The sequence below is a fragment of the Gobius niger genome, assembly GCF_951799975.1.
Source record: "Gobius niger genome assembly, chromosome: 10".
In the NCBI taxonomy this organism is placed as follows: Eukaryota; Metazoa; Chordata; class Actinopteri; order Gobiiformes; family Gobiidae; genus Gobius; species Gobius niger.
Window position 1 is genome coordinate 26,932,508 of NC_136861.1, and position 24,694 is coordinate 26,957,201.

General features: G+C 41.8%; 1 protein-coding gene across 2 annotated transcripts in view; it reads left to right on the forward strand.

The window, feature by feature from the left end:
- mgp (matrix Gla protein) overlaps positions 1–24,694 on the forward strand; it is a 44,481-nt gene that overhangs the window by 16,525 nt on the left and 3,262 nt on the right. The window contains exon 3 of one of the 2 annotated variants that reach the window (XM_079565184.1): positions 18,467–18,619. The gene's annotated coding sequence lies outside the window, so the exon portion shown is untranslated. Of the gene's footprint in view, positions 1–18,466; positions 18,620–24,369; positions 24,440–24,694 lie in introns of those variants that run through there. The other variant, XM_079565183.1, reaches the window with a different exon arrangement.

Below are 24,694 nucleotides of genomic sequence, written 5' to 3' on the forward strand. Positions count from 1 at the left end.
ATACTTGGATCGTGTAACTGCTCATGTAAACATATTTAAATAGGGATAACGTGGAAGAGCTTGGTCACTTCTAACGTCACCCCTTTGACCCCATAGTCCTGTTCAAAATGTAATTTTGCTATACATTTTTGAAAATTTTATGAAATAAGCAATCCGAAAAACAATGTTTCCATTTGCTCTGATGTGTAAAAAAAAAAGTTAATGAAACCCTATTTTTCACGATGTTGCCGTAGCGATGACCAGAACACCCCATTTACTCTATTGGAAAAATTGTATAATTGCCCAATTTTACAAAATGGCCAGGGCAAATGGAAAGGTTAAAGGAACAGGCCTCTGTTTTCCCATACTGAGATATGTTCTGACCTGAGCTTAGACGAGTTGATACGTACCTGTCTGGTCTTTGTATGTGCCCGTGGAAGAGCGCGGTAGCTTCCAACTTCACCCCCGTTTGGAGCTATAGGAATATGCTGGGAGAGGCTAAATGCTAACAACATCTTTGGTCTCTTTGGGTGACTGAGCGCACACGTAAAGACCACACAGGTACTCATCAATTCGTCTAAGCTCAGGTAAGAACATATCTCAATGTAAAAACGGTGCCCTGTTCCTTTAACCATAAATACATTTCATGTATGGAAAAAGGAAAATGTAAAAATGTCCGTGTGAGATGGCCTCTACTGTACCTTTGCACATACAGTAACATCACAATTACATACGTAGGTTCTTCACCTTTGGCTCCACTGACCTCGATGAATGAAAATAAATCAGAAGGACAGACCCTGTATTATCTGCCTTGCTAAAGCTACAGACAGCACAGATTGCCATATGTCTGGGACGTACTGAGGGAGGGGCCCAGGCTGTCCCTCAGGTCAAGCCGTCATCGCATATTTAGGCCACTGTAAAACTGCCTTAATCCCTTGCTTGAACCTGCCGAGAGGTGAGACATTCATAACGCCCTCTGACCTCCTCCACTGACACACTTTACACGCTTACACCTCCGTCCGTTTTCAGCCGAGTCACAAACAGCGGCGCATCTCGCAGTATACTCTATACATTATTCATGAGCGTAACTCAGCCCTGTTGTTTCATTAAAATGATAAAACGCTGCTACATCCCGGTGTTCTTTGATTTCATGCCCCTCTCTCTCCTGGACTGCAGAGAAATTTACGGCGGGGCTTATGGAAATTCATTTCAAACGCTGCTAATGATTTTCTCCAACTCATTCGCACAAATACATAATGCATTTCTGTTTTATGACTGCCATGGAGCTTTAAGCCCCGTGGTTTTGGTTTAAACCTGGATTGTTACGCTGCGACATTTTCTTTCATTAAAGGGTTTAGTGTACGTCGCGCAATAGTGATGACGACCAGTTTTTCTTTCACAAAAACTTTGGGAAATGGACTGAATCGACTTGTGCAGGCTCATTGTCCGAGGGAAAAGATAGATGAGAACAATTTGGGATTTTTCAGAATTATTAGTGATAGCAAATTATAGGGTAGTGGGGAAAAGCTCCAGCCACAATATATTGTGACTTAATTATTGATGATGACGACGGTTCTGCAAAGTTATATAGATATAGAGGTTCAATAGCTCGTTTAATACCAAAACAGTGACTTAGATTTCACTACTGTCAACCAACACCCAATCTCTGAAGCTCAACAGTGCCAGGTTTCCAAGTCATTTAAGGTTAGTGTTGAGGTGTACTTTATTGTCCCTGTAGGGAAATTAGTCCTCTGCATTTGATCCATCCATAAATGAACTACCGTTTATTGCTCCAATGATCCATCCATCTATCCATTCATTAATTTTCTGCCACTTGCCGGGTCAACTGTCCCAGCTGCCCAAATCACTTTGCACCAGCCCCCTATGGCTCCTCCTCCAGGTGATGAGACTACATTATTGACTGAAGCATCATTTCGACTGCAGCGCAACCAGTGCCTGTTTAAATCATGCATCCCTAATTCATTATTCAATATTATAAAACATATTGCCTTTTTTATTGTTTGTGGGCTGGTCCTGCGTGGTGCTGTGTCGCCGCTTTATCCCCCAGAGTGTTGTTACCGTTTTAATGCTGCCACCTGTTGCTCTCCGGAGCCGCCTCGACACTGTGCTACATATTTTTATTTTAGTGTTTCCTTCACTGCGCCCCCGAGACCGCAATGCTCTGCCTTTTTATTCGTGTTTCAAAGTATGAGTGGAGCCTGTGTTGCGGCGGCGGGCCTCCAAGTGACTCCTCCTCACTGTGCCTTTGTTATGTAAGGCATTAAGTAGCCAGGGCTAAACTAATTGGACAGTTTCGCGGAGGGATTGACCTGGATCTCATTCACAAGCTTTGTCGTTTGTCGTCATCCAGTTTTTTTCCTGTGCTGGGTTTTTAGGAACTGTTAAGTTGTGGCTCCATTTCCCCTCTCTGTGCTCACTGAAGAGAAGTGTTTACCGCATTACCATGTTGCTATTGTGCCTCTCCTCTGCTATTTGTGGCTGTACAAGTTATTAGGGAAGATACGTTTCCAAAAAGAAATGTGTAATTGCAATTTCCCTGATTGTGATTAGATATTCAATCAAGATGCAGATTGCTGTGCACATTTGAGATCGGACACAAATATGAGCTGCTGAACTAATATAAGACATGGAGCCTTTCGTTTGTACTGTAGAGGTCTAAACTACAGGGTTTGTAGATTTTGTACTTAAAGCTGCATTATGCAACTTTTTATGTGGAAAAAAAAAGTAGATATTTGTGTGTATTTGACCTTGTGGTGATGCAGCGGCTTTATTAGTGATGAGCAATGGCGCCTTTCCTTTCCGTCAGTGGTCTCTAGGACGCTCCAGGATCAGTTGTTTTGGAGGTTTTCACTGCAGACGGACCCTCTCTCCAGAAAACCTACAAAACAATTGGTCCTGGAGCAGTGCCGCCGCTGTTTTTTAATGCGGTAGATAAAAAAACGTCCTATATTTAATGAGGATAAAGAAGAGTTGTGTGCCAATGCAAGTCCGATGATACAACACATCTCTGACAAGACTTCATGTACGGTAGTTAATTAGCGGCTGAGCTCGTCTGTGCTGAAGTTCGTTATTAAACTGATTAAACTGTTACATCGAAACTCCATCCATCCATTCATTTTCTTCCGCTTTATCCAGGGGTCGCGGGGGCAGCAGTCTCAGCAGAGATGCCCAGACTTCCCGATCCACGCACACCTCCTCCAGCTGTTCTGGGGGGACCCCGAGGCCACACCACGCCAGCTCGGACCTGATCTAAACTCAATCATTTTAATTCTACAAATATTACTGGGGTAGTTTTGAGGGTGTGTTTAATTTATTGAGTTTTTAATTTCTGTTTAAGACACCAAAAAGGGCTTGAAGCGGCCCTGTCCTGGAGCGTGCACTTTTGGATTTAATTTTATTTATTTATATGTTTATTTGATAGGGACAGAAAAAGAAGCATTGTTACAATAACCGATGCCATGCTCATAGGCCGTAAAGCTAAAAGCTAGTTCGCAGACCTGGTCCCTAATTGTTGCCAGCAATACAAAACATGCTCCTAATGAACAGCGAGTCACATAAAATACTATTATTAAAGTTTTCTCCATTTCTTTTCTTTTCATTAAGGCTGCTTTTTAACCATGACTGTTTTCACATAAGTTGTAACAAGATGGTATAAAAATTGGCCGTGGAACCTCGAGGACAATGGATTCGGATGAGGACCTCACCTGTTTAAATCTCATGTTCTGCTGCCTTTAGTCAGTATCTCCATGGAGACGAGCTGGAGACGTCCCGCTCCCTCTGAAGTTACAGTCAGATCTGAGCAGAGGTGAATTGCTGAACTGCTCACAGCGAACACACATTTGTTTATTTGAGCAGGTAACATTCTGCTCAAAAGGAGTGGGCCGAAGCAAAAGCTCATGAGCGCCCACGCCCCGAAATCATTACAATAATTTTGTTTGTTCATTTTTAAGGCATTTTTCCACAACAAAAACCTCATTAATGATAAACGCTTGTATTATGTTCAGTGAGTGAAATGTTATGCAGTGTGGCTTTAATGAGATCCCACGGTGAGAGGATATATTTAACTCCGATGAGATTATTGATCTCAAAGCAACGAAACAAACTTGTTACACCAGCTCCTAAAAAGATGGCACGGTGCAGACAGTGTCAAGTGCAAAGGTTAGACGTTGCAACAAACAAAAGATCCCTTAATAATTACAGTTCATTCGCAAATTGTGTCTTTCATTAATGAGCCTCGACTGCAGTAAAAACCTATTCTTTCTTCAGAGTCCTCAGTCCACACACATTGTCATAATCTGCAAAAGTCCAGCCAGTTTTTTTTTTTTTCAAACTTGTCAGTCTTTCCTGTTAATTAACTGTTTGATATTCCCTTTGCAGCTCTGCCTTCAGAGTCTTTCAAAGTCCAAAAGCATTTCACCGCAGAGTTGTCGGGTCCACCGTGTTTGGCTGCAGCCCGCAGACAGTGGAGCTTTCATTAACATGCCGGCAGAGTGGATCTGAGGAAGTGGACACCTGAGCTATCCTGCAGCCATGATAGCAGGTCAGACTCTCAAGCGCCGCAATAAACATGCACCCACTATAGCCAATATGTTTCGGTATGAATACTGATTCCCATGCTCTAAGGATATAAAGAAACTAAATGAAAGACAGCGCCGTCTTTTGTATGCACGAGCTATACCTGTGCGTGTGAGTGTAGCTGCCTTCAATCTCCGTGAAGGACAACTATGTTATCAGCGGGAATTGGAAACACAGAATCACCATAAAATTTCAAAAATGTTATACAACAGGGGAGATGGGCAGCCGGGACCTGTGCTTTGAAGTCAGATGAATCAGAAGTGATAGCTCACACGGCATTCAAATGGAGAGAAGTAGTGCGCGTTTGGAAAGTGTGGCATCGCATGTGAAAACGCTCTACTCTTTAATGCAAAGACATGAAAGCTGCGTAATGGCTGCGCTAGTTTTAGGAATGGAAATGATGTGGGAGTTCACCTCGCTCTGCATCGCGCCCCCCCATCGAAAATATTATAGGAAAGCTCCATGATTAGATTTGTGATATAGTAGTAACACATGTGCTGTAAAGACATACAATGGCCATACAAACTTTGCTACTACATGAGTTCCTTCATTTGGTAAGAGTCACAACAATGAGCTAAGGATGTGGTTATTGGGCAGAACGCCAGGAGCGGTTCCAGATGCAGAGGTGGGATAGCCCTAATGCAGGGGTGTTGAACTCGTTTTGGGTCGTGGGCCGAAATTCAGCCCTCACGGCGGCTCGTGGGCTGCATAAATTATAAAAGACTGACCATTTACCACGTGACTTTAATTAACATGTTGTTTATATCCTGATCTTTATTATGTCAGTGCCCTCTGCTGGACATGGAATTCTTTCTTTTTTTTCCAAATTTAAGCTGCCCCCTAGTGGCTGGAGTGAGCATTCTGGCTATTTCTTTAAAAATCCATAACTCCGCAAAGGACTGAGCTATAGACTTACTTTTTTTTGCACCCCACATTAAATCATCTTGCATGTTTGACACATGTGTCTTAGCTTGGTACACTTGGCGCTGTTAGTAAAGGCTAAAGGTTTAAAATATTAGAGATCATCTTAATAAACGCATGCTATATCACATTTCAGCCATTAAAGGGAATGTGGGGAAAATGTCCTGAAAAGCCATGCATCTTTGAAATGATCTGTTAGCGCGTTAACATGACACAAAAAGAGATAAATCTGTATGTAGAAGCCGCTCCCAGCTGGCCTCCCTGTCATAAGCATCCCTCACAGCATCTCTAAATACTGTTAACTCTTCCATTCAAACTCTAGAGTTATCTTCAGAAAAGTGCTTTGAAAATGACTTTGCGAAAAGCCCCATCAACACTTTTATCATTCAGATCAGCTTCTGCCGAGATTTACAGCCTGCACCGCGGCCTTTTCTTCTTAATAACTCTCACCCGCAGAATCATATTTCATCTGCTTCTCTCATTACACCCATTTACTCCCCGAGGGCCCCCACAAAGATCTCAGTCAGATCCCTAAAAACCCATTTAGGCGTAATGACAAAGCCCATCACACATAAGCACCAGCGAAATGGCGCACCGGGTGAGACAGCATGTGTCTCGCCCTCCGCTATTACTGCCACCCTTGATCAAATCTACGAGGGTGTGCAGGCATGATTTGTCTTGTAGTTTTAGGGATGGCTTTGTTTTTTCAATTATGTTTAGATTTGTTTTGTTATGACATTAAAATAAAACCAAAAATGTGAAGAGAAAGAATGAAAACCTACATCACATCCCCAGTCAAGTCACAAAAGGACACATCCAGTGAAAGTCTCTTGTTTTAGTTTGTCCTTCCAGGTGCGGAGGAAAATAGTCGTTCATTGTATTTGGTTGGGGTTGGGAGGGGTCAGTCCTCTTTCATATTTGTCGTTTCAGAGATTTCCTAAACCCTAAGCATCCCCAAAAACATCTTCTGTTGGGGCTAAGATTGAGAAATATAACCAAACAAAATCATTTCATCATTAATTTGCAGTCTGGCCTTGTTGGGATTTGCTGCTTTAAACAGATTGTTACGGCACGATCAGGGCTGGGGACCGGTACTGTTTTTCTCGATACCAATACTTCAACAATACTTTGTTTTTGATACCGAAACTAAAATATTTGTTGTCTAGAAACAAAACAAACAACAATGTATGAAAGTTCTGCAAATTTACTGTATCGGATTCATCTCTAATTTGGGAGAAATTATGGCAAAAATAATCTTTTTTTTTTTTTTTTTTTTAAAGGGGGGATTAAATTGGGTATAAATGGGGGGAAATAGGAAAAATATCAATAATTTAAAAAATGCAAAAAATGGGAAAATAAGAAAAAATTGAGGCAAAATAAGAAAAAAAAGTAGGACAAAGTCATTTATTTGAGCTGAAACAACATTTACTTTAAAGCTGTCGCTGGATCAACAGCTTCAAAACTTGGAACTTAAAGCAGTACTAAGTAACTCATGCCCCAGAGGCGTTTTTTTACTTTAGAGTAAAGAGAGAGAGGGATAATGTACATCCAATTACACAATAACAATAACATAATTTTTTTCACTCAGAATTGACTGTAAATACTGTTTAAGCTGCGCTAGCCCGCACTTAGCTTTGCCCGTTAGCCTGTTAGCTTCTTCTTTGTGATTCTGTTAGTGTGTATTGGTGACTCCGACCCGGTGCAGGAAAAGTTGCAATTGTGGTTTTCTGGTCAGAGACACCAGGGGGAGATGAAAGACCCTCCAATCATCCCATTAACACTTGTATTACCCCCAGAGGGACTATGGGAAGATATATTAAGGTAAACAAGTGACTTTTTACTGCTTTAAGATAAAATATTGTTTTTCGGTACCTGCTTTTGATACGTACATTTTTTTACTACCGGTAGTAACTAATCTTTATTTCCGATACCATAAGCTCCTTGATCAAATACAGACACATGCTATTCATCTTTCCCCGCCCACTGCTCCTGTTGGTCAGCCTCTGTCATGCTCTGAGTGACAGGTGGATGTAACCAGTCAAGGTGAGGCGCAAACTCTTAGAAGAAGATATCTTTGGTTGCCATTACAAAGCTTCTAAGTGTACATACATAAGCAGTGATAGATGCGACCTCGACAGATTGACAAATGCGATATCTCTTCACCAGGATTTCTCAAGCGAGTGAAAGCATTCTCAAAGCGGGAGCTGCTAATCTGATCTCTGCGACTTGGTATTAAGGGCAGCGTTTATTAAATCGGGCGGAGGTGGGGCGTAATTGGATAGAGCAGCGAATCAGAGAGGCTGACGTTCGCCTGACACGCCAAGGCGGGGGTGGATGACGCTCGCGGAAAGCAAATGGGAGCAGCATTAGGCGCAATTAGAAGACATGATGACGCTGCATAAAAGAGCGGCGCGGCTCTTTTGTCCCGGGACCGGATGCAGGATGCCAAGCTCTCACTCGCTGATGTGTTGGCGTGTGTCAGGAAAATGAGTGCTTCAATTAGATCTCGGCGCTATCACAGCTTCACCAGAGAAAGTACTGTTACGCCCACCGCACCAGGCGACAGTAAATCACAAAGACGACTGGGGTTTTTAATAGTGCTGCAAGATTTCAGGGGGAAAAGAGTGTAGTTTTACAATTCACAGAGCACATTTGAACACACCCAGGAGGAACATTAACGTTTCATAGAAGACAGAAATATGAACCATTTTAACCTTCTATAAACATGCCCCGGAATGACTGTGATTCTTTTATTAGTCTAGCAATTTATTCTTCTCTAAAATGAACCTGTGTAAAATGTGGTCTGTGAACCGAATAACCACATTTGGCAAGAATTCGTATTTTAGGATAAGATTTGTGGGCCAATGCTCCAATTAGAGTCCCTCCTGCTGCTTATCGCAGTTAGTTTTTTTTTTTTTTTCACCGCCTACTTCACCAAACCACAATAAATCAAAAGGAATAGATTTGATTTAGCGCGGAAATCCCAAAAAAGATTAAAGACAAAGGCAGAGGAGGAAAACAAAGGGCGATTGTGCGCTTTGTGCCTGCCTGATAAAACAATAGGAATAGATATGATGTAGTGCCAGCGTGTTATATAAACGAACTCCCACAGTTCCTCCACATTAGCGGCACACACATGTTCTCCCGCTGCTGCGTCCACTTGTGCAGGAATCGAAGGAGGGAATGATTAGATCTGTCAAGTGTGAAATGTCACATAAATACAAAAGTGTGTGCATTACAAATCGGAGAATCTGATCCAAACGTTGCACACTGTTGGCCCACGTTGCCTTTGTATGAATTTTATGTGTGAGTGACCCCGCTTTGGTTTAGGAAGTAAAAATCCCATTCAAAATCTCCGCAGACTTCTGAACAATTCAAACATAAAGATTCTATAGGTGCGAGGCTCATCAGCTATTTGGTAACTATAGCACAAATATTTTACAAGAAAAGACAGAGATTTACATTTAAGTTCCATTTAAAGGCACTACACTTAAATTAAATGTCCTCCAGCATATTGTATACCAGTACATTTGTGAGGAAAAACACAGTGCATCTAATTGTCCGTGCAAGTTGTGATCTCGTCCCTGTGAAAAATTGCCATGTTACAAATACTGTATGTTAGGAAAGTTAGGACCATAACTAACATTTCAATCAGGCATTGGGACTTAAGTAGTGGACCCCGAAGCAGAGACAAGACAGCCCAAAACTTACAGCCAAATACTTCCGGAAAATGCTTCTACTATTATTCCTAACTTTTTGGTTTATAAATTGAAATAGCGTCTTTTGTGAGTCACCACATTGCTGATTAGCTGCCATCTTTCTGTCTTCGTCTTTTCTCTTTCTCAGGAATTTTGAATGTGATTTTTTCATCCAGAGCCCATATGTGGGCAGGACTCTGGCAATGTCTGACAGAAGGAAAGCATCTTAATATGGGGGGGCAAAAACTAATTCGGTGTGTTATGTTTGTTTACATCATGCATGTCCTTTCCATTAATACTTAATACATTATTGTCAGGCACTTTTTGAACTTATTATTTGGTGATGATGACATACCATAGTTCTGCAGAGACTGTTTTTATAACCTTTGACTGTACATTTGCCGGCCCATTTTAAAGTCAGTAGATTAAACACCTCTCCGTTTCGCTGTGCGCTTGCTATTGACTCGACAGCACTTCATAAAGGAATACATGTCATTTCCGCAGACGGGAAACAACAACCACCACATGAAGTGATACTATCAAGTTAATTAAACCACGGGGCCGACCTGATATCACTATCATGCTATCGTGGCCGGCTGTCATTTTCTATTGTCATCAAACTACAGAACAGTATGCTGTATGCTTACCTCGACACCTGTTTACTCCAGCATCATCAGTCTGTCTCCTTCAAAAGGCTCATCTGTTCCACCTGCTGATGTCGCCGTGGGTTTTTAAGTCTTGTTCTGTTTCATGTCACCCTACAGCTGATAGTTTTAAGGTCACAACATTAGTGCAGGAGCAAGTGTCGTGGTGTCGGGAGCGTCAAGCCAGCAACGTAGGCTTAAGGCCATCAACTTTGTATGCAACTTCCATGCCTCGATGGTAAGCGCGTTCTTCGCAGTTTGTGCAGTGTCATGCGGGTACGTTTTCTAAGTTCCTACTGTTCACATAGCACTGAAGCCGGTCCGAGTGGTGCCGTATAGCTGGACGTGGTCCGGGGTCTGCGGGCTCGTAGGGTGTCTTGCTTCCTTGCCTCACTTTTTGTTTTGATTTGTTTTAGCACCTGTAAAATGTATTGTTGTACGTAATACTTATGTTAAAATGTATTGGCAGGGTCCTATTGTCTGTCCTGGATTCAGCTTTTAAACAACGTAAAACACAAAATGAACTTTTTAAGAAACCAAACTTATCTTATAATAAAGCAGTACATGCTTTTGTAAATCATTTGCCTCTGCCCGGTCCTTTTTAACGTACCTGTGTGCCATAGACTTGTTGTAAAGGTATTTCCCAGTCATACTGGCCTGTTCCTTTAACATTTCCGCACTGTCTGAAACACTGTTTACGAAACAAATATCTGGGCTTTGGGGCGACTGTGGCGCAGTTGGTAGAGCGGGTTGTCTCATGATCAGAAAGTCAGGGGTTCAAATCCCAGCTCCTGAAGGTGCCCACTGTCGTTGTGTCCTTGGGCAAGACACTTCACCCTTGCCTCCAGTGTCTGCATACATTGGTGTATGAATGACAGAGTGAATGGGTGACTGGTTCCTTGCTGTGAAGGGCTTTGGGCCTAATGTAATGTGCAGAGTTTGCCTGTCCTCCCTGTGTCTGCGTAGGTGTCCTCCGGGGTAGTTTTTCTGGATGTATATACGTAACCATGGACACAGACCCATCTGCAGTGAAAACCTACCAGAAACCCCTAAAAATAACAATTGGTCCCGGGGAATCCTAGAGGTTTCAATGAATGAAAACAATAACCACAATTATCCCTGCCCTTCATCTGAAATTATAATATGAAATTTAATCTCTACATGCCATGGGACCAACTCCTCTCTCTCCCCTCTCCTCATGTTGTCCTGACATATGCCTGTTTATTTATCCATATTTGTATTGAGATGCTCTGGTTGCCTTCTTCCGCAGCGTTCGCTCTGTGCTTGACTAATGATGTTTATGTCTTGGATTGCGGCTCATAAATCCACCAATCTGTTCCTCGTCATTATTCATTGCAGCGTGTGTACAATGTAGGATTCGCCCTTGGCTAGCTCCACATCCACCATTTCCAGGCCCGACTGCAGCAATGTACTCATAAATACTTAACTAGTCTGTAACAATGCGACTGCGCCATTGTGCTTTTAGGCGGTCATTAAAAGTCAGGAAGCATGGAGGCATAAGACACATTACACATCCTATATGCTGTGAGCGGGTTAGTGATTAGGAGCCAGTGTGAGCGCAGAGGAAGTACTGTGTGACCCCAGAGAGGAGATAAAAAGTGTTTCTAAATGATAATGCAGGTCATTCAAGGTGTTGTTTTATGGCCTACACGTAAAGAAAGGTACGGACAAAAATGTCATCAGCCAGAATACTGCTGAAACATGGCACTTTTATAAACACTAAATAATAGTGCACTGGCATCCATGGCATCGTAAAATACAGAATAAATGGCTTGCAAGTAGGTCTTGGTTTCAATTTTTGGTGGTTTTAAACAAGTCTTAAAACGTCTTGTCCAGTCCCCTGTGACAAGATTAGTAAAATAAACATTGCACTTTACTATGAATATGATTTTCTACTCCTCAGCTCATTTTTTTTACATTTCATAGAGCTGTGTGAAAAGACTGTTTTGTTTACTTCAAACCCCAGCCACTTTTACACTCGTTTGTGCCTCTTTGATCATTTCTCCCACCAGTATCCCCTCTCTCCCAAACCCCTCGCTTTTATGTTGTTTTCTTTTGCCTCATAAACAAGACAGTGTTTCTTCTAGTGTGACATATCGGGTGCTCACCACACAATGTACTCGACGATGATGAAAGCGCAAAGTGTTAGCCTGTCATTGAAACCTTTTTGACTTTACACAATCAGCTACCCATAATGCAAAGCCTCCTTCGTTTTAGGCCAATTACTGTTACGGGCACCTCTTTCTTCTATGGCAGAACGGTGTCATTTCATTTGTATGAATCTATACATTTATATCTCTTTGACTCTCATCAAATTAGCAAAACACAGAATAACAATGACTAATCTTAAAAGGAGTTGCATGTTTCCATCAACAGTGCTTAACTTTGACACCTTCCTCTGTGCCCAAATCCCTTCTGAGAGCGCAGAGAGCCTGTTAGAAGCTATAGTCTTTCTTCCCACTTGCTGTTGCAACACGCTGAAATGCAACAAGAATGACAAGTGAACTGTGGAGACACAATACAAGCCTCCCCGCACAATCGATGGTGGATCTGCGAAATCTTCAGACAGTTGTGGGGAAGAGCAGTGAGTTCTCTGTCAGAGCTAATGGTATCTCTTTAATAGTGAGGGCTGGCGGCTCACAGGGCAGTCAGCGAGGGGTCAGGTAAGCTCCAGGGATGGGCTAACTGCCCGCCTCTCATCTGGACTTACAGAGCTCAGGCAGAGGGAGATGCTTTCATTCTTCTGCAGCTTTGTGGGAATGTCTGCTGTTGGACTCAACAACCATAGAAACAAAAAGGACGAGCAGAGCTCAATCCCAACTTATGCGGACAGTTAGCAAGACGGCAACTCCGGGAATATTTTAGCCTTTTCAAGCTATAGGGAAAATATCCCTATAGCTATTAGCCTTTAACCATCAAACATTATAAATTATTAAAGTTTCAGATGTTTTCTGTTGTCAACACATCCACCATAAGTGGCTAAAGGCTAAATCATATTCTGTTAAGTTTGTTGTTTTTTGTGGGGTCAGATACACATCCAATGACCACGAAACACCGTCTTATACTGTAATATGTTGATGAAAGAGAAATCATAGGAATTATATAAATGCCATGAAACAGACACGTCATACCTTGCCGTGCTTTAATATAGTCACAGCTGAGCCAGTGCTCGTGGTGCGTTCCAGGTAACTGGTTGATTTCCGACCTTCCACTTGGAAAAATGTCTTGGAAAACTGCTCAAACTGGTAATTATAATTTGTAAACTCGGAGATGTCCAGACTGCTCCGAGTTCAGATACGAGATGAAGACAGAAATGGCGGCCCCCAGTGGAGGAGCGCAGCTAGTGAGAAAACGTTGACAAAATCGCTGCATCATTGATGTGAAGATTACTTTTGGTCACAGCTTTCAACATAATGTTATGTAGCATGTTTTGAGTTATGCTTAGAAACATTCATATAGCGCATAGACTGTATATATAAGATATAGCATTAGCATCTTATTAGCTAGCTGTTGTAGCATTAGCGGTTTTGTTTATTCGCCTGGAACGCTCTGAAAGATACCAGTTGCTGTACTTTTCCATTTATTTACAATGGTTGTTTTAGCTTTCTGGAAAATGATTTTGCCCGGAGTTGTTCACACAATTCTTGGCTTAAATGTGTAGTGTAACTGGTGTTTTTTTTCTCATGAGTACTTTTGATGGGAAATGTACAGTAGTTTTAATTGTAAGAGATGTTTCTTTTTGTGTTAAAAAAGAAACAAAATAAATATTACACTCTCTACCACCTCTCTGTGCTCCCTGGATCAGGTTTTATAACATGATGCTTGTCTGAGAGGATTATGCCACTCACTAGCCCAGACTCTTATATACTGTAAAGTCCGACATCATTTGTATCAATTTCATGAACTCTCAGGATAGATTTTCTAGCATTTCTGTAAAAGTGACCCTGCAAGTTGTGAAATGTGCTTATAAACTCGTCCCTGTGAAGAATCGGGATATTAAAATTTAGTGGCTTCCTCTTGCATTGGTTGTAATAAAAAATCAGGTTATAGGGCCTTTAAATAATATGTGCTTAATTTGATCAGTTTTCTGGGTAAAGGAACTATTTTGGAAGAAAAACAGCAAAGATTTGAGACGATATAATGGTGTTTAATGAGAGCAACTGTTTCGGCCTGGTCCCTGAATGCACCAAATCAATCCAAAAGTGTTCCTGAAACCACAAATTTACAAATGTTGCACTAAATGTGTGTGTCATCCCTGTTAGTGCCACGTGGTAATGACTTGTGTTGGCCAGTGGGGGGCAGCGGTCAGTCGCGTTTACAAAGCTGTGTTGCCACTGTCACAGGGATGTTAAACTGGACGGTTTGACTCTGCTTGTGCCTGGCCGCTCTCTGCATACCGGGGGACAGCTATGTATAACATGTGGTTCTGTGGCTGCTCTTGTGTCTCTGCGTCAAAAGAGGAGAGCCAAAGTCTGATTAGGAAAGTTACGTTTTTTATTACTCGGACTGATGCCCCCAAGATCTGAGCATCTTTTATTATTTCCTGTGCATTAGAGTGAAAAGTCTACCCCTGGACAGCTGAAATAAAGAGATTAATGAACGAATAAAATGAGATATCTGCTCTACTACACTGCTATTAAGGCCAGAACAAATAAGAGCTTTATAAGTTTGTTTTTTTGTTTCTCCACACACTGAGCTGAGTGGACTTGGATAAGCACAGGGAAGAGTCTAGAGCTTCAGTCAATATTATTTGCTTGTTTAATAAATTTTGAGCCATGTTTTGTAACCCTACACCTGTTTGACCAGCTATCTTCCTATGAGCTACAATAAAAGTGTGTCTATATAACAAGCACTGTATCATCTGACCTCTAGGTGATGTGGGGTAAGGGTTCAGGGGCAGGGGTTGCTGGGTGCATCTCTCCTCTCCTGCCCCTCTGCTGCTCCTCTTTGCAAGGCTGTGTCTGCGCGTCACACTCACATCCTCCGTCAGCCAGCAAACGTGATTATCCCGACCGACTTGTAACCACAGACACGGACCGAGCTCTCAGGGGGGGGGGAAATGCCAACACAGTGAAAGTTGGTAATGATTAGAGTTTATCCACAAATGCCTTTACCCCAACTCCTCACCTACCACAAACTGCATAGCGTACAGCACTAAAATACTATTTGCATGTTTTTTCTGCCAAAAGATTGACCTCAAGCAATGTCAGTTATCTCAAAGATGCTGTAACTGAAAGTGTTTTCATGCTGACATACAGGAGGGGTAATAGATCCTCTTACAGATGTTTCATTTTAATAATCCTCTGCAAAATAAGCGTCTGGCTCATCATTAGGGGCTGTTTGTTGTTGTTGTGTCAGAGGATCATCTATTCGCTCCTTAGCAACACGTAGACAGGAATGTTCCTCAGGCTTTAATCAGTTGTAACGTGCTCTATAATCATTGAAAAACAAATAAAGAATTGGGTCAGCTTTTCTCCTGTAGCAAAGTTGGTGACGAAATATGTATTTTTCATGCACCATTTTGTGTAATCTGTAATTGTTCAGTTTAGGGCTGGCAAAGTTAGAGGGGGGATTTTGCTTTTTCCAGTTATTTGGTAATGATCTCAAACACATCTTTATCACTCTTACACTTTGTTGGTTTGAAGATGCAGCTGAAACAAAATATCCAGTAGTTTCACTTTCTATATTCTAGTTTTCATCATAAGCCCCTCCCACCCTGGGCGCCCCCTCTCCACTTTGCTGCGCAGCTGATTCAATAAAGAGAAGAAAAAAGTCTGTGCCACTCGTGTGGCTCTAGATGAATTAAGCTTAGCAAAAGATTAAGAGATGAGGGAAGTGTTTCCTCCTGGATATGCAGGACCTCAGGAGGAGCTTTTTGGCCTCTGGAGAAGATTCAAAGACTACTCAAGCGTGCCCGAGTGGGACAAAACTACAGGTTTGTGCTTCGTCCATTGTGCTTTGGCCAAAGACCTCTTAACCCCCACTTTAACCACTTTAACTTCAAAATCTAAAAGCTCCTTGACTGGAGAGCTTACAGCCTATAGACCAGTGTAACGCCTCATTTGAAAGCTAAGACCAACAAAACTGTGCTAAGATTCTTAGTTGCGTTTTTGCTATGTTGTCGTCACTCTTTTGTCACGTTTTTGTAACTTTTTGGTTGTGTTATTGACGCTTTGTTGTTGCTTTTATATTGCTTTTTCCTCACTTCTTTCCTCACTTTCTTTTTATTGTATTTTTGTAAATAAAATTGGTGGCACTTTCATCCTTATTTACGTCTCACTTTCGCCAGTATTTTGACTCTTTATTTCTAGAAACTATTAGATTTGGACAATGCCAAACTGGAGAAAATGAACACGGTTCAGGTGCCCCCACCTTAACCGCGCTCATCAAGAGGTTAAAGCTTTAACTCACAATTAATCAAAAACTTTATTAATGTATTAACCATGGAGTAATTGCTAATAAATGTTATGTGTTTTGATTCGACACTCTCCTGTATTTTAAGTCTCAATTTCAAAAGTGTGAGAAATCTGACTGAAGATTAATTGATTTACAGTACTATTCAGTTTATTACAATTTTTATTTAAAAAAACTGCCATCCTTTGCGAATGCCACGTCCTTCTTGTATAGCACGTACTGTATAGTGCTGTATTATACTCAGTGTTTTGTCTGGCAGTGCGGCATCCTAGTTTAGAACCCCATGCATGGTTGAGTTGGCGTTGTTTGACTTTAATGACGGGGAGTGCTCAGCCAAAAGTGGAGAAAATAGCAGGAGAAAATATCCTCTGCTTGTTTTCTGAAACGGCGAGAACGTCAAACATGATAAGACTGGAAGACTGTGCTCAAGAATAAACACGCAGTTACTTTATTTGTGGTTCTGCATAAGAATGAGTTGGAAAGAAATTCCCCTCTCATCTGGGGAAGATAAAAGCGCTGTCTGTCTGGGGTGGCTTGTTTGTGCCGCCTAATTGCGAGATAGTGCCGTGCGGATGGTGCTGTGTGAGATTCCTGACTGAGTAGGTGCTGCTGGGTAGCTTGTTAGAGTTGGCGCGGCAGAGGGGCAGAAGGGCACCAGTGTAAACAGCGCATAAGAGAAAGAAACTTGGATTGAACGATGATGTGAAATAGATGGAGGTTGCAGTGCGGTGGCACTATCGCCTTATGTGACCCTTCCACTCCCACACCCAACAACCTCTTCTGCTTGTCAGCTGACCCAAAGCCTTGTGCTGCAACTAAATAGGGCTGAAAGAACTAACCGATTAATTGACAGTTAATCAATTATTGAAATAGTTGACAACTTTTTCAATAATCGAGTAATTGTTTTCTAGTAAACACAGATTTAAATAGCGCAAAAATTACATGATTTTTTTTTTTTTTTGGATGGAAACCTGCTTTGTTTTTAGATTTAGGGTATGTAGTGTTTTGTACTGTGGAAATTTCATAAATATCTGTCTGTGTCTCGGCCAATCAGAAAGAAGAATTGGCACCAAGAGTCTTCAAAAACATTCACTTTAAGTTTACTCCATCAATATGTCCACAAGCGTCGCCACTTTAGCTTTATGTGATTAAAAAAAAAAGAACATTTTCATACACCATTCACAGCCAAGCAATTAATCGATTGATCGTAAAAAATAACACTCTACAACTAAGCTTCACTTCTTTATCCTTCTTTCAGTAGGTTTAGGACAAGGGTCTGCAACCTTTTGGATCCAAAGAGATCATCCTTCCCCAAAATACTAAATTATCTCCAAAGAGCTATGGTGGCCGGTTAGTGGAAGGGGACATGAGCCCCCAGAGGAGAACATACAAACTCCACACAGGAAGGCCCCACCTGAACCAGGGATCGACCCGGGAACCTACTTCCTGTGGGGAAAGAACCCTAACCGTTGCCCCCAAACAGTCCAGTAAATCCTCCAAATATTGAAGCAGTTGCTAGTGCTTTACCCAGGCCCTGACATTACACGTGTGGCGTGTAGCCATCTCCATCTGTTTTAGTCACATTGGGCATGGGGATGAATAAGAATTCTGTCATTTCCTGAGGAAAAGCCAATACGCTCTTATTTCCACTCTTATTTGTGACAGGCAGGGTTTATTATTATTGGTTTATTTATTTAATCGTCTTTTCTTAGTCGTCTTCTAACTTCTTGTTGTTCTGCACATCATGAAAGACAAACGGTCAGGGCTGGGACTCAAACTCACAGCACTGCTGAGGGCTCTGTGCCTGACTGCACCTGCATAACCACAGGGCAACAAAACACTAACTTGAGTGAAACTTTGGCTAATCTTTCCACTTTTTGTGAATCCACATGTAAGAAAAGCTGTAAGCCACCAATATGATTTGGAAAACATAAGTCAAATATCATGCACTACTTTTCTTCTCTATTTGGGCTATATCAAATGAAGCTTTAATTCATCATTACCTGTGGTTAATTCCATGATATCCACCTCTGCTCGTAAAAAGGTTTACACAATAATCCAAATTCTACCTCCTGAACATGTGGTTTACAAAAATGTCCGCTGGTCAGATATAATTGCACATCCTGGCCCACTCTCACCGAGTGTCGTCTAATTGGAGTTGTGTGGGCCAGCGTATTGTGTGTGTGATTGCAGGTTGCAGTGGAGATTAGAGGATCAAGAGCTCTGTTTGTGTCTGTCAAACTCTGGACCTGTCGCTGAGAAGGTGAAGATGAGGTGCTAAGTCAACAGCATCGCAGCTGGACAGACGAGTGGAACAGTTTCTTCGAAGTTTACAGCGACGGCACGGTGAGACTACTCAAATATTATGACTCTTACTAGATCAGTGGTACTCAGAGCGTTCAGTCCAAATATGTGTGGTGTGGATTTGGATGCCAAACCAGGCCAAAAACCAAGAAACAAACACTAAACGGGGATTCTGGTAGACAGGACCGGCTGTAGGCTTATGATGACCCTGAACTGGGCAAATTATTTTTTGCTGCCTCAATTTTTTTTTGTTTTCCTAAATTCAACAGTTGGATTGACTCGAGTCATGCTTTTTACTATTGACTGGATCAGAACTAAACCATGATTTATCCAGGTCCAAACCTTTCAGCAATAAACTGAGCCAAAATATAGCCATTTGAACAATAACTTAAACCCATATTGCATTTCACCCAATAAATAGAATAAAACACAGACTTCTATTTTGTTATGAGTGTTCTTATCGGTGAAAACTACCCCACGATCCCTGAAAGCAGCCTTGTGGCTACAGTAACTGCTGGGTGTGGGACATCCCAGTTGTTCTCCATGGAGATTACCACAGATGAGGTTTAATCATATTAGCTCCCTCAAATGCTTCATTTTTTATAACTTTTTGCAAAATTAGCCATGTCGGTATGTAGTTGATCTTTGGGAGCATGTTCTGTACAGGTTGCGTTCCCGTAGCATCGTGACATTCTGAACAGCTATGGTGGCTCAGCGGTTAGCACTCATGCTTCACAGCTAGAAGGTCTGGTGGGTTCGATTCCCGCCTGGACGGGGCCTTTTCTGTGTGGAGTTTGCATTTTCTCTCCGTGTCTGCGTAGGTTTCCTCTGGGTACTCCGGTTTCCCCTACCACTAAAACATGTACAATAGGTACTCAATGATGTGAATGAATGATCAGAGGGACCGTTGGTGCAGATGTGTGCAGTCGTGACAGCGTTTATGTCAGTCTCCCCCAGGGGAAACAACACCACCGAGAATGGAGTGAATGTGCAATTGCCTCATGTAAAGCGCTTTGTGACTATGTCTGTGAAAGGCGCTATATAAACAAAGTTCTTCTTCTATGGTTTAAAACTGAGGCGGGATTACTGTCAAAATGCAGATTTTTTTGTCCTGTTATTGTTGGGACGATGCATATGAAATGAAATTGGTCTTAAAGTTCAACGTCTTCTCTGTTAGCACGTTCGAACTAAGGTCCAATCATTTTTCATGGTTATAATATGTGTGTGATGATGGTCAGCAAAAATGACTTTCTGCCATAAAAATATGATTGCAGGTTTGTGAATTCAGTCGCTACCAAATAATGATCAGGTACAATATTTCTTTCATAAACAGTATATCTCCCATAGACTTGTAATAGCCACTGCCCTCCATCTTATTTCTGGCATTTTTGTTCTGTTTTCTGAGTTTTCTTATAATATAGTGACACTTAACCTGGAATGTCTCGGCATGTGGCTCGACTAAGCCGGGGCGAGATCTTGATCCTGCCTGTGGTCCCCTCATCATGGCTTTACATTTACTTCCAATCATCATTTGAAGTCATTGCATACAGTTTGCTCTTTGTTAGAATCAGAATCCAGATCGACTCGTTCATATATAAACAATATAATGATAGCTTCCATTTAAATTGATCTATTTGCGGCAGTAACGTACATCATGCATCATTATGGCTTTATGGGCATATAATCATGCATCAATGGGCACAGTGTGTTTTTTTCTGTTACCTGGCAATTAGGTCTTTATATTTACAGATGGAGTTGCACAGACTCAATAGAACGGGATATTTTGCTATGGTTGCCCACAAAGCACATATTTGGATGCAATGCACATCCATAGGTGTGGTGGTTAGGCGGGTTGACTAACACTGACATTGCCCATAATAACGCCACTCCTGTTTATGCTAAAGCTGTCAATGCTGGAAACGTTTGTGGGCTCCTGCCTGTCGGTTTACCCCGTGTTTAGCAGTGCTGCAAATCTCACTGATCCTATGTTGATGTCTGAATTTTTGGTTTCATTGCCCTCTGACACAGAAACATACAGTCTCAGAGCCACTTTGCAACCATTGCTGTATACAAGCTCATTATATGAAAAGTGAATCAGGAATCCGGCAGAATGGCAATGCTCTGCAACCTCCATAAATCCACATGCAGCTCCTTTGACATCCATGTGACAGAATTCACAGGAGCGGGACCCGCAGCCATCACAGGCCCGGGAGGAAGGTGGCCAAGAGAAGGGGGAGCGAGGAGGGCGAGGGTTGCTTTGGAGTGGACAGTCCTGAGTAATGTCTGTCCCACGGCCCCCGCACCAACGCACACACTCGATCTGACTCACTCACTCCTTCAGCCTTTTTATTAAGTGAAGAAAACAGACCAGTGAAAAAACGTCAGGGGAAATATGTCGGGTAATGGCACGGAGCAATATTTGAAAAAGTATCTTGTTTTTGAATTTTTTGGGGGTGAAATGTTGCAATTGCAGACTGTTGTGTTGTTTACATAGAACTTTTTATTGCTTAAACATTCACAGCCATTGCGGTTTGCTAACTGCGACCATTAAAATTGTGATTTTGATTTGATAGTGTCTTATATTGCATGATTGCATTCCAAGGCGAGTTGGGTTAGTATTCTTGGAAGAAGCGTAGTGAATTGTTTGTGTCCCGAGAACCACTGGACGTCCTGTGGTGCACCTGCTTCGCCGCTCTACCCACACTGAGGATGCCCAGACAAGTTACAATGTAATGTCCTGTTTGTCCAGACGTGATGCGCGCATTTGTGGACACAGCCTCTGTAATGAGCCTCATGTCCCTTCCCTCACCTTTGCGTTTCTCATTAACTGTGTTTCTGTCATTCGCACTATTTTTAGCACCGTACCTCTGCCACGTCTGTCTCCTTTAGTGTTTGTAAACAACAGCTGTGCGGCGCCGTGTCGCTGTTGTAGTGCAGTAAATTGTATGGTTTTCCCTGCATAAAGCATTAAGCTCACAGTTATATCCTTGAGATGACTTATGTTGAAGTTGAAAACTCAAGAGAGGCTGCAGTAACCGGTCTGGAGCCAGTGACGACGGTAAACAAACCCCTGTATGCTCTTTTGAAGTTTTTATATGCTATATGACGTGTACAATTAACATGCAATACATGAGTTCTTAAAGTTTGGTGCCACGAATGAGATAGTCTGTCCTTGGAACATATTCTAATCATATAGGAAAACGTTATATCATCTTATCCCAGCATCAGTTCATAACGTGTGGCCTAATTTTCTTTAAAAAACAAATGTCTCAACAACAAACAAACGTCTCCAATTTCCATAATCCTCCTTTGATCTCATATCCACATGAGATCGCTTATTGCGTTTCAAACAACTGATTTAATTGGTTGATTGGTTCAAAAAAAAAAAAAAAACATTGAATAGTTTTGTTTCCAGGCCTTTAAACCATCAGTGCATACGACACATTAGACACAACTTCCACCAGAGCATAGTTTTTACATAACACAATTGTTATTATTACTGATTTTTTTCCCCTGTTTTTTCCTGACATATTTTATTTTTTTGTGGCGTTCAGTTCAGGGCATAGAAAAAAGTACAGAAAATGTCGCTATAAATGAGAAAACAATGGAAGTTCCCCCCTTTGTATGATACTTAAATTCTAAACTAAAACTCTTGATAGAATTACCTCTGCGTTGGTCAAAAACTGTGATTAATGTTTACCACAGGCATGATCCCATTAAACTAATGACTACATAAAACCCTGTCATCTGCACTTTAAAGGTGCACTATGCAACTTTATATGTGGGGGGAAAAAACAGCGGATGCCAGGGTTAGCATAGCGCCTTTACGTACCATCTCAGTGGCTCCTGGATAAATGATTTATTTTAGGTTTTCTCTGCTGATTGAACCGTATCCATGGTTACGTATACATCCCATTCTGAAAACCTTCCAGAAATCGTAAAAACCTGAAATAAAATTGATCCTGAAGTCTCATAGAAGCCACCGGGATGGACAGCGAAGACGCCAAGCTAACCACCCACACAGCCAATGGGTCACTGAAAGGTCAAATACACACTAATATCAACTTTTTTTACATTAAAAGTTGCATAGTTCCCCTTTTTTATATATGGTGACTTGTGTCCACTTACAAAAAAAAGGTGGATTATCTGTTTGAAAACATTGACTGAGGCCCTTGCCCTCCATTCTCAAGAAATAGGTGAAATATAATTGCTGCAGTTGCATGTGTGCTTTGGTAGATTTTCTTGTTTTATTTTTTTGCAAATCAGGCGGGATTAATTGTAAAAAAAACAGTCCCGAGTCTCTCTGATACACACGAATGTGGGTAAACAGCTTTTCTTGTATTTATAGTGTTGCTTTGCTTCTATCAGACAGGTGAGCTCTGTGCCCCGCTGAAGTCACCGCAGCCCACTCACATCCTGTATCACACTCACCGCATTTATCGAGTAAAGCTCTGGCAAAGTGTGCCGTTACAAAAACACCGGCCTGGCCTCGCGTTCGAAATCAAAACATTTTTTATCAGAGAGGCAAAATCAGCTAAATTAAGAACTGGTCATGTAAGGACATTTCAGGTTTGAGAGCAAGAAGAAGCTATGTTGCAGTTGTACCTATACAGTATATGTTTTGTTTAAGCTTTGTTTTCTTCAGACATGGGTGGTGCACACATGAGTTACAGAAGTTGGCTGGTGCAGGTTGATGCCAAACTGATTACCATATTTGGAAAGGCATGACGGCTGCCGGGTTAGTCCGGACTGTGTCAGCATTTATGTACGAGTCCTTGGCTGTTGTTTTTGTTGTGCTTTCAACCTGGAAAGTCAGAATATTAATGTTTACAGACTTTTACGGCACATATCCAGTTTTGGTCGGTAGGTGGCCTGAGCCTAACCTTTGGACTGTGAAGAAATTGTTGTGAAATTGACAGAATCACTATTGTTGGTCTTTGTGACGTGTGAACATGCAGACGAAGGGGTAATAGGTTTTTAATGGGAGTGCTGGGGATATTTTTGTAATCCCTCCGGCGACAAAGGTTAGATACAAGAAATACAGTCCTGGGTTCAATTCCCAGGCTAGGTGAAGCTTCACTGTGTGATAACCCAGAGGCAGAGGGGAAAGCTCTCATGCTGTCTTGATCACCTTTTATCACCTGCAGTAGCACTAAATAGACTGAAGTGAGTATCTCCTCATGGGTGTTCATTGAGGTGTGCTATTGAGAAACCGATTTGTTAAAGTACTAGTAGACAAACCTTTAAATAGCGCGTTAAACATAGGCAAACATTTGAAGACCAAAGGCTGTAGGTCTGAGCCTCCTTTATTCATCCGGCTGGCATCTTGTCAGTAAATGTGTTGATCTGTCCGTCTCTCTATTTACGGTCTTGTTTGCTTCTCGACTAGACTCTTTGCCGGTTTTTGGCACAATCGAGAAGTGCTCTGGCATTACATCATCTTACAAACGTGACAGACAAACACAAAAAGACACAAAACATTCATGAAAACAATAACTGCTTTATTAACCCGGACGAGATGTCAAAGTGCCAGGGCCAAAACCTGGAGCTGCGTCTGAGGGCCGTGCCATGCTTGCAAACAGCAGTGAATACTATCACAGAGCTGCGAGAGATAAACCCACGCAAGACGTCTTCGGTGGGAGTTTCGGAGACACTGATCTAATACTCTGGGCCCATTGACTGGTGGAAAGTGCGATGAGCGAGGAGGGGTGGAGTAAGAGGGAGGGAGGGAGGAGGGGGGGTGTAATGAAGGGGTGAGGGGGGAGGCGGAGGTGTGTATAAAAAGCATCGCTGTGGGGAATTAGCAAATATTCCAAAGAAAAACGCACTCCCAGCTTTTTCAACACAGCAATAACTTTTACGGTAAGTGTAGACCTCCAGTTTATCTTAATATAAACAGAAAAGTTCATTTTTACTCTGTCTATTTACTTACTTACTTTCTTTTTCTGCAAAGTTACTGCAGTATTAGGTGTCCTACTACAGACTTAGTGCTATTAAAGAAAATCATAATCATCTATGTTTTGTTTTTTTTACCCATACAGATTATTGCACCATTAAGCACTGATAATAACAAACACATTTGACAGGATTTTGTCAGGTTAGAGACGAGTGATACTC